The 16,310-nt window shown below is 41.3% G+C and overlaps 1 pseudogene; it reads left to right on the forward strand.

Annotated features, from left to right (window-relative positions):
• The first annotated feature begins 1,841 nt into the window (after positions 1–1,841).
• Positions 1,842–3,920, forward strand: LOC119537002 (annotated as a pseudogene).
• The last annotated feature ends 12,390 nt before the right edge of the window (positions 3,921–16,310 follow it).

Consider the following 16,310-nt stretch of genomic DNA (forward strand, 5'->3'; position numbering starts at 1 on the left):
TCCCTCAGGGGTGGGGACATTATTGTCTGGGCTCCTGGTTTAGAGCCCCTTTTCTGTTCCTCCACTCTTCCCTCCGGCTCCCCTGCCCTAAAAAGGGGCCCAACCCTCTCTCTCTAACTGAAGCCACCTTGGCGGGTGACCTCGCTGCCCTCCCCCCTATGTGGGACCTGACTCCCAGGGGTGGAAATCTCCCTGGCAACACAGGATATGACTCCCGGGGATGAATGTGGACCCAGCATCATGGGACTGAGAACATCTTCTTGACCAAAAGGAGGATGTGAAATGAAACGAAATAAAGCTTCAGTGGTTGAGAGATTCCAAATGGAGTTGAGAGTCACTCTGGTGGACATTCTTACGCACTACATAGATAACACTTTTTTATGTTTTAATATATTGGAATAGCTAGAAGTAAATACCTGAAACTACCAAACTCCAACCCAGTAGGCTTGACTCTTGAAGACAATTGTACAACAGTGTAACTTACAATGAGTGACAGTGTGATTGTGAAAACCCTGTGGATCGCACTCCCTTTATCCAGTGTATGGATGGATGAGTAGAAAAATGGGGATTAAAACTAAATGAAAAATAGGGTGGGTTGGGAGGGATGATTTGGGTGTTCTTTTTTACTTTTATGTTTTATTCTGATTATTCTTTCTGGTGTAAGGAAAATGTTCAAAAATAGATTAGGTTGATGATTACACAGCTATATGATGGTACTGTGAACGGTGGATTGTACTCCATGGATGATTGTATGGTATGTGAATATTTCTCAATAAAACTGAATTTAAAAAAAGGGCGGGGCCCAAGCCCCATCTCACTCTGATGTGCCCCATACTGGCAGCAGCAGGTATGGCCAATGGAGGGGGATGCTTAGGCTCTAAGGATGCCCTGAACCAACCTGTCCATGTCCTTATCACCAGGTGGGGCTCACACCTCCCTCCTTTCCCCACCTTACTAGGCCCTGCAGTAGGTTGAACAGTGACCCTCCCTTGAGGTGCAGGAAGGGAGGAGGGGTTCGAGCCTCCCAACCCCTCCCTCTTCACTGGGGCTCCAGCCCACCTTGCCCTCACCCTGGAATCTGATGGAGATGGTGAGTCACCTTTTGTACAGGTGGGACTGAGGAGACCCAGGTTCCTCTGGTGGCCACCTAGGGTGGGGCTGGGGCCACTTGCCCAAATCTGCTTCCACTCTGGGCCAGCTACCACTTCCCTCAGATGGGGCACTAATAACAAGGAGCTAGCCTTGCCCACTCCCACCCCTCCTGCTCCTCCCCACCCTCTAAGGTTCTGGTTCCATCTTTCCTCTGTTCACAAACTACCTCTGGACAGTTGTGTTGTTTTTTGTTCAACATTTCATTCTTAAAATGTCCACCATCGCTGCTGCTGCTATAGTGCCAAATGTTCACCCTCATTGCCTCCCCCGTTCTGCCTATGTTCCCCTCCCCCAAGATACTGTTCATGGGGAAGAGGGGCTGGGGGCCAGCAGGCTGGTTCACTGGCTCCCCCAGTCCCCGGGCAGGTGAGGCCCTGCCCCGAGGATGCTGCAGCAGAGTGAGGAGGGGAGGCCCATGTGACCATTGAGGGTGGAGGGGCCAACTTCTCCCCCTGTTCTGCCAGGGGAGGGGGTAGTTATTATTTGTCTCAGCCTGGGGCCCTCCTCTGGTTTCCTATTTGCAGTTACTTGAATAAAAAAAAAATCCTTTTCTGGGAAAAAAAAAAAATGCACTGAAGTCCTATCAGGTCAGCCCACAGGCCCAGACACACTCCCGTTTCTGAGGCGCAGGTGTGAGGCCTTCTTCCAGGGCTTGGCTCTCTTGCTAAGAAATATACCGGTGAACGTTCATGTCAGAGGGTTTCTGATATGAGCAGCAAGCAGAAGTGAAGCAGCCATCAGCTGAGGTCCTGGATATCCAGATAAGGGGCAGCTACAGTAGCTTTGGGGTGAAAAGTTGTTGCTGCTATGAATGTGTCAGGCTCTCATTCAAAGATGGTTTCTCAGAACACAGCCTTCCAAAAGCTCCAAACCAAAGTCCAATTATCTGTGGCCCAGACAGGTGGCCCACCAGAAGCAGATGGCCTTGCCCAGTGGAAAGGTGGGCTCATTGCCAGCAAACTTTGTGTGTCACTGACTGGGGACTTCAGCTGGTGCCATTTGGAACATCATACCCTCCAGCCACAGAAGCAATTTTAAGGATGCTCTTCAGGGGGCTAACTGCCTGAAGGAACAGCTACACTGCTCTGACTGGCCACACTGCCCAGATCCAGGATGGAGAGGAATTACTGAGTGCTGGGAAGGAGGCTAGGATTTTCCTAGAGGATGTGAAATCCTGGGAGGTATCCGATCCTCAAGAGCAGCTTAAAAAACTGATCAATTTCATGCAAATGTTGAGTCAGAAAATTAACAGTTATGACACCTGGGTTAACATATGCCTCACAGATTGGAATCTGCAGAATTTTATAGTGAATACTGTCAACTTTTACAGAGTCTTCCACTCACAAAACTAAATTTATTATCCAGTCTTCTGGATATTAGTCACATCTACAGTGACTAACTTTCCCCAGGCTCACTCCATCATGTGTGGATCTTCCAGTCAGAGTCAGAGCAAGAGCAAGTTAACATCTTTCAACTTTCTCAATTGAAATCTTAAAGGAAACCCAGCATGACCTAGTGGAGGTTAAGGCCAAATCTGAGTCCCCAGAAGTAATGGAGGAAGCTCAAAGAAAGGCTACTTAACAACATCAGCTTATCCCTCAGTTCCTTTTTGGATAACATCCAAAAAAACAGAGCAGCCAGACACACATCTCTTGCTACTCTGCATCGCAGCTAATACAGGATATTACGTGGTAAACAATACCTTTCAGTATCCCCTGGGGTGTGATGAGTTAGACTTCCTGCTGCATGAAATGCAAATAGCGTAAATACCAGGAGCTCAGAAATACTTGCAGTCCTGATGGGCTTGGGCATTCCTGATGCTCACAGGACTGACAGCCATAGTTGGAGTCACGGTTGCTTCTTCGGTGGAGAAAACACAATGCTGGCATTAATGAGACATCACATGGGAAAATCACTGTCTAAAGCTGTGCATGGCCTCACCAAACATGGGGCAGATCATGATTGGGAAAACCTAAAAAAGACTTGATATTGCTCATTGATGGAGATTATGAAGCCACTGTCTCTTCTTTGAAAATGGACAAGGTAAGAAAACAATTGCAAAGTCTCTTCCACAGAAAGAAACAGGCCCATAAGGTAAGTAAAAATGAAAATAACAAACCAGAGATTATAGAAAATAAAGCCTTCCTAGACATGTTTCAGCTTCTAAGCCTAGAACATTACTACCCAAAGAGGATGGGCAGAGCTGACTTCTATCTGACCTCTAAGGCCTCTGTTTACAACACATAGCCCAGCTCTGATGAGAGCTTCCCTTCAATTTCCTGCAGGAGCTGATAGACTGGATTATGAGCTGAGATAACCTGGTCTTCAGAGATGGTGGAAACACAGAGCACCAAGCCTATCCAAGTGCCTCAAACAAGAAAAACAAGGCTTTTGACCCATATGAAGACTTTCTTGAAGACAGCAACAATCCCAGGCCCCATGGATTTACCCCGTGGATATCCAGATGGCAATTTATCACTGTATACATGATTTTTGCCCAACAATATATATCAACCAAACTTGCCATTTGTCAGTTTTCCCTCCTGTTTATTGTTCCCAATCCCAGTCCTTCTCAAATTGAATTCCCTCTCTTATCTCTTCATCAGCTTAGGAGAAGCTGGCAGGAAGTGGAGAAATTGGCAAAAGGGAAGAACAATTACAAAAATACGTAGATGTGTTGTGTATCTGCTCCCACTGTGTCCTTCATTAGAGTTGGAAATGGCTTCTCTGCTTCCAAATCTCAGCTCATGAACTATCTTCTCAGTTAAAGTAAACATGTCTTTTTTTCACCCTCTGAAGTTGTGAGGAAAAATTATTAACCCTTGACTGGAAAAACATTCATGGAAAGTTCGTGAGTCTCAAGATAATGATAGTTAGGTATACTCTGTCCTAGGAAACTGAATAAACCAGAGACTCGACCACATCAACTCAGGAAACATTATCAAGCAAGTATGGAAAATAGAAATTAGATAACTGTGATTCTCATTTAATCATTACCCTCTTCTTCCATGGTATATTGACAATTCCCTGTGCATGCGAAGAAAAATATGACTAACAAATACCTCAGTATTCAAAGCATGGTACTAAGTGCAAGTCTGCGAGAAACTGGGTCCTGGAACAAGATTTACGACCAAGTAAAGGGATATTTTAATAAAGTCTATGGACAAAGTCAAATTTTCATTGTCATTAATGATAAAAAAAAATTATTCCTAGTGAATAAAGTATCAAAAAGTACATAGTTTTAAAAATCTCCTAATAATTAAACTTAACTATGTTCAGCTATTTTAATAGGAAGTTATTTTTATCCATATTAAAATGAAAGGAAATGCTTATCTCCAAGTCAGGCCCCATTTGAGCCATAGAGAGTCATGATCAGAATGGAAATGAAGAATACTCTGAGAACAAATAAAGGGTAGGGGGGGGATAAAAGATGGGGGGTTGGAATCACCTTCTGCAAACTATAGCTTCAGAAACAATGACTTATGCTAGATACTCAAGACTGATGACCTAAAGGAATCCTGGTGCAAAGAAAAAATGTCTTCATCATACCTTGGCTTCCACTGACAGGCACATCCCTATCTCACCAAAACCAGTGAAAACAGACAGTGCAGGGAACAGCAAAGGGTTTGGATACTCAGTTCTGGAAGACAGGAATGCTGACTCTGCTGCCTTTGTCCCCGCCGAGGGCTCTAATCATATGCTGTTTCATGTCAAATGACTTGTGTCTCCAGAAGAAATCCTGGAACATAAAAATTAGAAAGGAAACAGTTGCTTGAACAGTATGGTTTTCCCTTTGCTCTTTGGAAAAATCATCTTCATGAGAATTGGAAAGACTCTGATATGACAAGGTTGAAATGGTGATGAAGAAAGAACTCCTGCACAGCATGTGCCTGTCTCTCCCATCACTGGTTCTTGAAAACAGCAATGTCAAATTAACATTTGCTAAATGCTTTTTATATTTGTGTAAAGAATCCATAAAAGTCTTGTAACTTATAAGTGTCTCATATCATACATTAACTGATTTTCAAGCTAAATTTTTTATGTATAAATAAAAAAGATCTTTGATAAAATTCTTCAGGCATTTAAGCAGTGTAAATTATTAAAATTTGACGCAGAGGCTGTCCCAGGGGCATGTTAATTTTCTCAAGAGACCACGAAAAACTGGAAAGAGGTAAATGGAGATAGAGAGAAGATGACTATGTAGAAATAGGTTTTTCTGTGATAGTGGTGGGACAATCATGCCACTATCAAAATGGGGTCAGGATTGGACGGTGTCACAGGTTCAGTGATGTGGGGTCATTGGGGGAGGAGGCCTCAGAAACAGTGGAGGAACAAAGTCAGTGGAAATGAGGAGCCTGTGATCCACCACAGTGGGAGACACTGGGTGCAAGTGTGTATCACAGATTAGAGAAGATTGTAGGAGTAAGGCTCACGTGGTCAGTGAATGGGCCTCTCGGAGTCACTGGAAGTGGAAAACATAGAAAGAAACACATGAACTGGGGGCATAGATCAGTGGATTTGGGGGATTTCTCAGAGTCAACAAAGGCAAAGATCCCAAGTGCAGTAGGAAAGCAGTCGCGAGGCCAGCAAGGATGGAGCTAGGAGGGTAATAGATTCTAGGACAAGATCAAATGACATGGATAAGACATGGGTTACTTAAATGAAAGTAGGAATTGCGCTGAGGAGTTTTGAAGGAAGTCTCCCTCAGAAGAATAGGATATGAAGATGATAAAGTCTAGGAATAGGGTATGTCTTAATTTTTGCAGTGCTTGTCCCTTGACTATGGGGACAGGCATATGAAACATACAATTTTAATATTTTCTTCTTTTCTTAAAATTGTCGTTTTCTTTTATCACTCCAACCCTTCAATAAGGTCTGAATAAATCATTTAGTCCTTTATTGTAGTGCTGTGACACATGAGTGGACAAGGCAGGGAAATAAAGTGTGACTGCCATCACTGACACTGTCATGACAATGACCAATACTGTTACCTCTGTAATAATAGTGCCTGTGAGACCTTGAGCATGTAACTTAACCTCTCTGTGTTAAAGTGGCCTATCTATAAAATAGCACATTTTTCATACTGTTTGGGGGGAGAAAATTGCTATGTGTTAAGCACAGTGTATATGTAAACACCAGTGCCATAACAGAGTAAGCACTCCATTAGTGTAAGTTATTAGCAAGTTATATTGCCTTCCGAAGCTCCTTACTCCTTTGCTTTTTTTTTTTAATTTTATTGAGATTGTTCAGATGCCATACAAGTATCCAAAGATCTAAAGTATACAATCAATTGCCCCCGGTACCCTCATACAGGTGTACATCCATCACTACAATTAATTTTTATTCCACTTTTAGAACATTTTCATTACTCCAAACAAGAAATAAAGACAGAGAAGATAAAAAAAAAAAAAAAAAGAAAGAAAAGGAAACTCAAATCCTCCCATATCACTTACCACCCAGCCTCCATCATTGACTCATAGTATTGGTATAGCACATTTGTTACTGTTTATGAAAGAAGGTTGAAATATTACTAACTGTAGTATATAGTTTGCAATAGGTATATATTTTCTCCCTATATGCCCCTCTATTATTAACTTCTAGTTGTAGTGTCATACATTTGTTCTGGTTCATGAAAGAGATTTCTAATATTTGTATAGTTAATCACAGACATTGCCCACCACAGGATTCAGTTTTATACATTACCATCTTTTGACCTCCAACTTTCCTTCTGGTGACATACATGACTCTGAGCTTCCCCTTTCCACCACATTCATACACCATTCAGCACTGTTAGTTGTTCTCCCAACATGCTACCATCACCCCTGTTCATTTCCAAACATTTAAGTTCATCCTAGTAGAACATTCTGCTCATACTAAGCAACCGCTCCCCGTCCTTTAGCCTCATTCTATATCTTGGTAACTTATATTTCATGTCTATGAGTTTACATATTATAATTAGTTCCTATTAGTGAGACCCTGCAATATTTGTCCTTATGTGTCTGCCTTATTTCACGCAGTATATTGCCCTCAAGCTTTCATCATCAACCCATTTTTTTTAAGATGGATTCGTTCACATGCCATACATTCCATCCTAAGTAAACAATTGATGGTTCCCTGTATAGTCACATATTTATGTGTTCACTACCCTCACCACTATCTATATAAGGGGATGTACATTTCTTCCACAAAGCAGGAGGAAGAGTTAAAGAAGGTAGAGAGGCAAAAGAAAAAGAAAAAAGAAAGAGAAAAAAAAATGACAGATAGGAAGCAGCAAAAGGAAAGATAACCTTAAATCAAAGTAGAATAAAGAGTCAGACAACACCACCAATGCCAAGTGTCTCACATCCCTCCACTATGCCCCCCTCTTATCTGCGTTTACCTTGGTATATTGCCTTTGTTACATTAAAGGAAGCATAATACAATGATTCTGTTAATTATAGTCTCTAGTTTACGTTGATTGTATTTTTCCCCGAATGTCTCCCTATTTCTAACATCTTGCAAGGTTGACATTCATTTGTTCTCCCTCATGTAAAAACATATTTGTACATTTTATCACAATTGTTGAACACTCTAGGTTTCACTGAGTTATACAGTCCCAGTCTTTGTCTTTCCTCTTTTCTTCTCGTGTCCCACATGCTCCTAAACTTCTTCATTCAACCATATTCATAGTTATTTTTGTTCATTGTACTTTCATTGTTGTGCTGCCATCACTCACAATTGTGTTCCAAACCTCTCACTCCTGTCTTCTCCTATCACTCTGCAGTGCTCCCATTAGTATTTCCTGTAGGGCACATGTCTCGTTCACAAAGTCTCTCATTGTCTGTTTGTCAGAGAATATTTTGAACTCTCCCTCATATTTGAAGGACAGGTTTGCTGGATATAGGACTCTTGGTTGGTGGTTTTTCTCTTTCAGTATCTTAAATATATCACACCACTTCCTTCTTGCCTCACATAGTCTTATTAAGCCTCCTTTGTATGTGATGGATTGCTTTTCTCTTGCTGCTTTCAGGATTCTCTCTTTGTCTTTGACGTTTGATAATCTGATTATTAAGTGTCTTGGCATAGGCCTATTCAGATCTATTCTGTTTGGAATATGCTGTGCTTCTTGGATCTGTAATTTTATGTCTTTCATAAGAGATAGGAAATTTTCATTATTTCCTCTATTATTGCTTCTGCCCCTTTTCCCTTCTCTTCACCTTCTGGGACACCAGTGATACATAAATTCTTGTATTTCATTTCATCCTTAAGTTCCCAGAGATGTTGCTCATATTTTTCCATTCTTCTCTTTACCTGTTCTTTTGTGTGTAGGCTTTCCGGTGTTTTGTTCTCCAGTTCCTGAGTGTTTTCTTCTGCCTCTTGAGATCTGCTGCTGTATATTTCCATTGCATCTTTCATCTCTTGTGTTGTGCCTTCCATTTCCATTGATTCTGCCAGTTGTTTTTTTGAACTTTCGATTTCTGCCTTATGTATGCCCAGTGTTTTCTTTATAGCCTCTATCTCTTTTGCCATATCTTCTCTAAACTTTTTGAATTGATTTAGCATTAGTTGTTTAAATTCCTGTATCTCAGTTGAAGTGTAAGTTTGTTCCTTTGACTGGGCCACAACTTCATTTTTCTTAATGCAAGTTGTAGTTTTCTGTTATCTAGGCATCTGACCTCCCAGGCCACCCCAATCAGGTGTTCCCAGATGAGAACAAGCTCGGGTCACAGAAGGAGGAAATGTTCAGTATCTGGTTTCTCTGAAGTTGTGTCTTAGAGGATTGACACACCCTGTGCTTTTCTGCCCAGCAGGTGGAGTCTGTCAGCCTGTCATGGGCTGGTGTAAGGGGGCATGGCCTGTGGCTCTCTTCCCCCAGGCTCTGGGGTGTGGTTCTGAATGTAAGGCAGGTAGTAGAGCTGGGCCCCTCCTCTTTCCTCTTGGGAAGCTATGCCCCCTACAGAGAGGTCATTTGCATAAAAATAGATTCACTTTTTTCTATGACTCTGCTATCTCCACCCTTCTCTGGGTCAGAGTGCTGCGAGTTTAAAACGGCTGAGGCTTTCTCTACTGCAAAGCACTGTGAGCTGAAAACGGCTGAGGCATTTTCCACTGAGCCACCCAGGTTGAGAGAGAGAGAAAGGGACAGGAAGCCCCCAGATTCACCCATCAGCCAGAGATAGCACCAGATCCTTTGGGTTCCCCATCCTAAGACTGATATGTCCCCTGACTCTCCCAAGATCAGTCCTTACCAGAAGCCTCTGTCTGCTTGTTGGGGATTCGCTGTCTGTATTGAGCAGTTAACATTAAAACCCCAGTTGAAGCTGGGCTGAGGTATATTCGCTTGTTCAGAGAGTGCTGCTCTCTAGCACTGCGAGGCTTCCATGAGAGAGGGTCTCCACTTGGATCCAGTTTTTACTTACAGATTTTATGCTGTGATCTCAGGCATTCCTCCCAATTCAGGCTGGTGTATGATGAGTGGACAGTCACATTTGTCTCCCCGCAGTTATTCCAGGTTATTTACTAATTTTTCTGTTGTTTATGAATTGTTCCAGTGGGACTAACTAGCTTCCACTCCTCTCTATGCCACCATCTAAGCTCCTCCCTACTCCTTTGCTTTTGAATGACATTTTTTTTAGAACCACATTGTTGGGTTGAGATAATCTCATCTGTGGTTTATTGGCTTGAGTTTCAACAGGGACTCCATGGGAATTCACAATTGAGAAGATAGTTGTTAAGTTCTGAATAACTGTTGTGAGCCATAACTTATAGCTCAAAATGTATTTCATAGTATTGCTGCCCTTTGGTACTGTATCAGTAGTTACAGCTATTCCATACACTAATCAACCAAGTCAAGACCTAAAAAAGTCACTGCCACATTTCTTTAGCAGTGTGGAAGATAATGTGTCTTGGGTTTCTCGAAAACAGGTCTGACAGTATGCATGATTTGCAATGGGTGGAGGTGGCCTAAGGGCATATCAACTGAGGAACAGAATGGTGAACTGTGGTGTATGCATACAATGGAATATTGAACAACTGTAAGAAGGAGTGAAGCTGTGAGACACACAAAGAGCTGAACAGATACTGTAGACAGCATTTTGAGTGAACTGCGCCAGAAACAAAGGCAAACACTATAATGCCTCATCAATATGGACTAACTAAAAATGCGTAAACTCAGAATTCAATCTTAGAGCATAGCTCATCAGGGGAACACTTATTGGAATGGTCCCTAGACTGTAAGCTCTTACATCAGTCACATCTATTCCTGAATTGTAATGGCTTTCTCCAGATTCTGAGATGCTGATCCCTTGTAGTATAACCTGATTGATCCCTGGAACTTTGGGTATCTGTGTGACACCTGAAACTCAGAGCTAGAACTCGGCAGGTATGAACGTGAGTATTAGCGCATACAGCAACTGTTAAAAAAACTGGAAAAGAGTTCAAACTTCAATTAGAGATATGAATGAAGCAGGTCTGGTTAGGACTAGGACAAATCAGGCCAAAGGATAAAGGACAATACTGACTGTGTTTTAAAACTTCAACTTCCATGTGAGACCAAGGGAAGAGATGTTTAGTTGGTACAGGATCTATATTTCCTAAACTATTTAACTCGTAAAGTTTGTTCAAATACCATAATTACATGGTACGTTGAATAGGAAGTGAGACCTGGTAAGTTTGTACAGGTTTTTGTGAAATAGTGACATATCCCAAAGTAATATGGGTGGGAAATAAAAATATATATGCAGGGCCTCCTGAGGAGCTGGGAGAAAATGCAGAGGTGTTGGACTTCCTCACCTGGATTGTTGCTGATGTTCTCACAAACATTGAAGACTGGCAGTTTGGTGTGCTGAGCCCTCAGCCTCAGGACTTGCCCTTATGAAGCTCACTATTACAAAGGAGAGGCTAAACCTGCTCATAATGGTGTCTAAGAGTCTCCCCATGAGAACCTCTTTGTTGCTTACATGTGACCCTCTCTCTTTAGCTAACCCAACTCGGCAGGTGAACTCACTGCCCTCCCCACTACATGGGACCTGACTCCTGGGGGTGTCAATCTCCCTAGCAATGCAAGATATGACTCCCGAGGATGAATCTGGACCCAACATCATGGGACTGAGAACATCTTCTTGACCAAAAAGGGAATGCAAAATGAAACAAAATAAAGTTTCAGTGGCTGAGAGATTCCAAATGGAGTTGAGAGGTCACTCTGGTGGGCATTCTTATGCACTATATAGATAACCCTTTTTAGGTTTTAATGTATTGGAATAGCGAGAAATAAATACCTGAAACTAACAAACTGCAACCCAGTAGCCTTGATTTTTGAAGACGATTGTATAGCAATGTAGCTTACAAGGGGTGACTGTGTAATTGTGAAAGCCTTGTGGATCACACTCCCTTTATTCAGTGTATGGATGGATGAGTAGAAAAATGTGGACAAAAACTAAATGAAAAATAGGGTGGGCCATGATTTGGTGTTCTTTTTTACTTTTATTTTTTATTCTTATTTTTACTTTTCCTGGTGTAAGGAAAATGTTCAAAAAAACAGATTGGCTCTTACACACACTTTAGACAACCTTTTTTAGGTTCTAAAGAATTGGGGTAGCTGGTGGTGGATACCTGAAACTATTAAACTACAACCCAGAACCCATGAATCTCGAAGACAGTTGTATAAAAATGTAGCTTATGAGGGGTGACAGTGGGATTGGGAATGCCATAAGGACCAAACTCCACTTTGTCTAGTTTATGGATCGATGTGTAGAAAAGTAGGGGAAGCAAACAAACAGACAAAGGTACCTAGTGTTCTTTTTTACTTCAATTGCTCTTTTTCACTCTAATTATTATTCTTGTTATTTTTGTGTGTGTGCTAATGAAGGTGTCAGGGATTGATTTAGGTGATGAATGTACAACTATGTAATGGTACTGTAAACAATCGAAAGTACAATTTGTTTTGTATGACTGCGTGGTATGTGAATGTATCTCAATAAAATGATGATTTAAAAAAAAAAAAAAAAAAAAAAAAAACAGATTGGGAGGGCAAGATGGTGGCATAGACAAGTGTGTAATTTTGTTAATCCCTTGGTGAAACTAATAAACAACAAGGAACAATGAGTAAATAATCTGGAACAACTGCCAGACAACTGTGACTGGCCACACATTGTACAACAACCTGGATTGGGTGGAATGGCTGAGATAGCAGCATAATATCTGTAAGTAAAAACTGCAGAATGATGCCAGGAGCTCCCTCCCCCCACAGCAGGCTGAGCTGCAAAACCTCACTGTGGGAGAAAGCAGCATTCCTGGAACCAGCAAATATAGCTCAGCCCAGCTCCAACTGAGGTTTTAATTCACAAATGAGGACTGCTGAATACAAGCTACAAACATAGACAAACCCCTAACAAGCATGTCACTCCCAGTGGAGAGGAAATGGGGCTGACAGAGAAAAAAATTTAATTAAAAAAAGAAGGAAAAATATAGAGGCTTCTAGAGACAGTCTTAAAGAGCCAGAAAAAGCCTGTGTCCCAAGAAAGGGAGCCCAGAAGACCAGGTGCTCTCTCTGACCCACCAGCAAAACTGGGGGGCCATGGACTGACTCTGAAAAGGGGCTTTCTTTCCCCTTTTTTCTCTCTCATCCTGAGTGGCTCAGTGGAGAGACCCTCAGCCATTTTCAATTTGCAGCACTCTGGCCCAGACAGGGGTGGAGTTAACAGAGTCAGAGAGACAAAGGAACTTTTCAAAGGCAGAAGAAAACTCCCTAGGGGGTGTATCTTCCCTAAGAGGAAGGAGGTGGGGCCCAACCCTAGTGCCAGCCTTCCCTTCAGAACTCAGACCCCAGGGCCTGGGGGTGAAACAGTCAAAATAGAAACAACTTAAACTGAGAAGTAAAGGGGCCACACCACATTATACCAGATGGGAGTGACAAGCTGACAGATGCCATGTGCTGTGCAGGTTAGGAAAAGCACAGTGGCTAGAGGCCTCACAGGGAAGTCTGTCAATTGTCTAAGACACACCCTCAGGGAAACTTGAAACTGAATGTAATCCCATTCTGAGACCTGAACCCGTTCTGGTCTGGGAAAATCTGATTGGGGTAACCAAGGAACCCAGATGCCTAGACAACAGAAAACTACAAAATACACTAGGAAAAATGAAGACATGGCCCAGTCAAAGGAACAAACTTACACCTCAATTAAGATACAGTTGAGATATTGTTTCACTTTAATGAAACAATCAATTAAAGATTTTCAAAGAAATATGCTAAATCAAATCAAAACCTAAATCAATGAGTTCAGGAAAGATAGGGTAAAAGAGATGAAGGATATAAAGAAAACACTGGGCAAGCATAAGGTAGAAATTGAAAGTTTGAAAAAAACAACTGGCAGAATCTTTGGAAATGAACGGCACAACACAAGAGATGAAAAACACAATGGATACATGCAACAGCATATCTCAAGAGGCAGAAGAAAACACTCAGGAACTGGAGAACAAGACACCTAAAATCCCACACACAAAAGAACAGATAGGGAAAAGAATGGAAAAATAAGAGCAACGTCTCAGGGAATTGAATGACAACATGAACTGCATAATGTATATGCCATGGGTGTCCCAGAAGGAGAAGAGAAGGGAAAGGGGGCAAAAGCAATAATAGAGGAAATAATCAATGAAAATTTACCATTGTGAAAGACATAAAGTTACAGATCCAAGAAGTGCAGCATACCCCAAACAGAATAGATCTGAATAGACCTACACCAAAACACTTAATAATCAGATTATCAAATGTCAAAGACATGAGAGAATCCTGAAAGCAGCAAGAGAAAAGCGATCTATCACATACGGAGGAAGCTTGATAGTACTGTTTGCAGATTTCTCGGTAGAAACCATGGAGGCAAGAAGGAAGTGATGTGATATATTTAAGACATTGAAAGAGAAAAATCACTAACCAAGAATCCTGTATCCGGCAAAACTGTCCTTCAAATATGAGGAAAAGTTTAAAATATTCTCTGACAGACAATGACAGAGTCTGTGAACAAGATACCTTCTCTACAGGAAATACTAAAGGGAGCACTACAGACAGATAGGAAAAGACAGGAGTAAGAGGTTTGGAACACAATTTTGGGTGATGGTAGCCAACAATGTAAGTACACTGAACAAAGATGACTGTGAGTATGGTTGAAAGAGGGAAGTTAGGAGCATGTGGGATACCAGAATGAAAGAGGAAAGATAAAGACCGAGACTGTATAACTCAGTGAACCCTTGGGTGCTCAACCATTGTGATAAAATGTACAAATATGTTTTTACATTAGGGAGAATAAATGAATGTCAATCTTGCAAGGTGTTAAAAACGGGGTGGTGTTGGGGAAAAGAATACAATCAATGCAAACTAGAGACCATAGTTAACAGAAACATTGTATTATGCTTCCTTTAATGTAACAGAGGCAATATACCAAAGCTAAATGCCTATAAGAGGGGAACATAAGGGAGGGGTATGGGATTCTTGGCATTGGTAAAGTTGTCTGACTCTTTCATTGTGCTTTAATTCTATCTTTCCTTTTGGTGCTTTTTAGCTGTCATATTTTTTTCTTTCTTTTTCTTTTTCTTTTATTGCTCTACCTTCTTAGACTCTTCCTCCTTCTTTGTGGAGGAAACAGAAATGTCCTTATATAGATAGTGGTGATGGTGGTGAATGCATAAATATGTGATTATACAGGGAACCATTGATTGCTTACTTAGGATGGAAAGTATTGTGGGTTAATAAAACCATCTGTAAAAAAAAATGGGTTGATGAAGAAACCTTGAAGGTAAGAGTGAAATAAGTCAGATACATAAGGATAAATATTGTATGGTCTCACTTATATGAATTAATTATAATATGCAAACTCATAGACATGAAATATAAGTTACCAAGGTATAGAACAAGGTTAAAGAATGGGGAGTGGTCACTTACTATAAGCAAAATGTTTAACTAGGTTGAAAGTAAGTGTTTGGAAGTAGACAGAGGTGACAATAGCATGTTATTGTGAGAATAACTAACAGTGCTGAATGGTGTGTGAATGTGGTGGAAAGGGGAAATTTAGAGTCACATATGTCACCAGAAGGAAAGTTGGAGGTTAAAAGTTGGGAATGCATAAAACAGTGAAACTTGTGGTGGACTATGTCCATGATTAATGTATAAATATTAGAAATCCCTTTCACAAACAAGAACAAATGTATGTCATATAACTAGAAGTTAATAATAGAGGGGTATGTGCCAGTCTGAATGTATTGTGTCCTCCAAATGCCATTATCTTTGATGTAATCTTGTGTGGGCACGCGTTACCAGTTTTGATTAGATTTCTTTGAGTGTTTCTTTGGAGATGTGCCCCACCCAACTGTAGGTGATAACTCTGATGAGATAATTTCCATGGAGGTATGGCCCCACCCATTTAGGGTGGGCCTTGATCAGTGGAGCCATACAAATGAGCTGTCGGGCAGAGGGAATAAAGTGCAGCTGTGAGTGACATTTTGAAGAGGAGCTACAGACAAGAGGGACACTTTGAAGGAAGCACAGGAGCTGCAGATGAGAGAAACTTTGAAGACGGCCATTGAAAGCACTCTTGCTCTGGAGAAGCTGAGAAAGGACAGATACCCCAAGTGCAACTAAGAGTAACATTTTTGAGGAACTGCAGCCTAGAGAGGAATGTCCTGGGAGAAAGCCATTTTGAAACCAGAACTTGGAGCAGACGCCAGCCACGTGTCTTCCCAGCTAACAGAGGTTTTCTGGACACCACTGGCCATCCTCCAGTGAAGGTACCCAATTACTGATGTGTTACCTTGGACACTTGATGGCCTTAAGACTGTAACTGTGTAACCAAATAAACCCCTTTTATAAAAGCCAATCCATCTCTGGTGTTTTGCATTCTGAAAGCATTAGCAAACTAGAACAGGGTATATAGAGGAAAATATACCTATTGCAAACTATATACTACAGTTAGTAGTATTTTAACATTCTTTCATCAATAGTAACAAATGTACTATACCAATACTATGAGTCAATAATGAAGGGGGTGGTGGTTAGGGGTATGGGAGGATTTGAGTTTTCTAATTGTCTTTATTTCTCTTCTGGAGTAATGAAATTGTGCTAAAAATTGAAAAAAAGTTAATTGTGGTGATGGATGCGCAGCTGTATGATGGTACCATGTGCACTTTGGATC

This window comes from Choloepus didactylus, chromosome 6 (assembly GCF_015220235.1).
Source record: "Choloepus didactylus isolate mChoDid1 chromosome 6, mChoDid1.pri, whole genome shotgun sequence".
Lineage (NCBI taxonomy): Eukaryota > Metazoa > Chordata > Mammalia > Pilosa > Megalonychidae > Choloepus > Choloepus didactylus.